A 2261-nucleotide genomic window follows, 5' to 3' on the forward strand; every position below is an offset into this window, starting at 1 on the left:
TTTTTTTCTCAGAATTGCGTGATATAAACTCACAATTGTGAGCTATAAAGTCAGAATTGCGAGATATAAAGTCAGAATTCTGACTTTTTTTTCTCAGAATTGCGTGATATAAACTCACAATTGCGAGCTATAAAGTCAGAATTGCGAGATACAAACTCGCAATTGCGAGAAAAAAGTCAGAATTGTGAGTTTATATCTCGCAGTTCTCGCAATTCTGAGAAAAAAAGTCAGAATTGTGAGATAAAAAGTCGCAATTACCTCTTTTATTTTTTATTCAGTGGCGGAAACGGGCTTCCATACAATTCTGTTACCATTTTAAATGTAATTTTAAACAATTATTTATTACATTTAATAAAATCAATATCTACAACATCCTTTCAAAGTGTACAACGTGCTTTTGGGAACTTGACTATTAGCTAGCAAATGCATTTGAAATAGTCAAACCTGTTACTGTCAGTGTCAGCCCTGTTTTTTTTTAGAGCTTATTGATTATGTATTGGTTATTGGTTACTGTACAAACTGTATGTGCTATTGCCCTACACCTAAACCTACCCCTCACAGGAAACTTTGTGCTATTTCAGATTTTCAATACACTCCATTCTGTGTGATTTATATGCGTTTTGAAAAGTGGGGACATGGGGTAATGTCCTGAAAAGTCACCTTCTCCTTGTAATACCTATGTCATACCCTTGTCATTATACAAATTTATGTCCTCATTTGTCACAAAAACGCACACACACGCACACACATTCATTTATTAAAAAAAAAAACTCCCCAGAAAAAAGGGCACTTTCTCTCGAGGAAGAAAAAGGGCAGGCGCTCAAGCCCCCTTTGATAATATGTGTGCACGTGCCTGAAAAGGATAGACAAAAATACCAAAACACGAGGTAGAAAATAGTCGTAAAATGATAAATTACATAGCCTGAGATGGCACAATGTTCAATTTCAATTTCTTGCTATTTTAAGGTGTCTTCATTTCATGGATATTTAAAAATGGTTCATTAAACTTATTTTATTTATTAATTTTTTTCATGTTATAGTACATTATTTCAAACAACTAAATTCATGAATCCTAAATCCGAAACGTTAATCCATTTCCCCCCTTATTGTTTGTTTTAATAAGGGAAAAAGTACTCCCTTTGCCTGACCGTGGTTGTTACCATGCATCACTGGGATGGAGAGCAGGATGTAGATGACAGCTATGTTTGTGCATTTTTCATATTTCATATGGTTGTTCCACTGTTCTGCTTTCAGAATGAATGATCAGAAACAATTGTTCACAATTTGTTATGTTGTTCATGTGTACTTGTATATAAATATACAAGTAACTGCAGTAACAATTAGTTTTCTTCAGGAGTTTTTCACTGTAACATGCACATACAATAACTACTGTAATATTGAGAAAATTTGTATATGCTACATACATGTGTGTGTGTGTGTGTGTGTATATATATATAGACTGAAATTTTATATTCACGTTTTAAGCACAATCGCTCTGTAACAACTGTATACAGTGCCTTGCGAATGTATTCATACCCCTTCATTTTTTTCACATTTTGTTTTGTTGCTGCCTTATGTTAAACTGCTTTAAATTCATTTTTTCCCCACAACAATCTACACTCCATACACCATAATTGTTAAGCAAAAAAACAGGTTTTAAACATCTTTGCAAATTTATTAAAAATAAAAACTAAAATGATTCCATTGAATTCCATTTTATCTGGGACAGTTGAAATTTAGCTCAGGAGCATTCATTTTGCTTGTAGATGTCACTACACTTCGAGTGAAGTTAACCTGTGGCAAATTCAATTGAATGGGTATAATTTGGAAAGGCACACACGTCTTAATAAAATGTCTAACAGCTGATTATGCATATGAGAGCAAAAATCAAGCACTGAGGTCAAAAGAACTGAATGTAGAGCTCAGAAACAGGTTTGCGTCAAGCCACACATCTGTGGAAGAGTTCAGAAAAAAATTCTGCTTCATTTAAGGGTCGCAGAAGCATGTAGTCTCTGTTACCCTTAATGGAAGAAGTTTGAAACAACCAGGACTCTTCCTAGAGGTGGCCTCCTGGCCAAACTGAGCAATTGATGGAGAAGAGCTTTGGTTAGCATGGTGACCAAGAACCTGATGGTCACTCTAGTTGAGCTCCATGATCATATGTGGAGACAGGAAAAATCTACAGAAGGACAAACATAGCTGCAACACTCCCACCTATCCAGTCTTTATGGTGGTGTGGCCAAACTCAATCCTCTCTTCAG

Source organism: Sinocyclocheilus rhinocerous, unplaced genomic scaffold, assembly GCF_001515625.1.
Source record: "Sinocyclocheilus rhinocerous isolate Xijiao unplaced genomic scaffold, SAMN03320098_v1.1 scaffold1285, whole genome shotgun sequence".
Lineage (NCBI taxonomy): Eukaryota > Metazoa > Chordata > Actinopteri > Cypriniformes > Cyprinidae > Sinocyclocheilus > Sinocyclocheilus rhinocerous.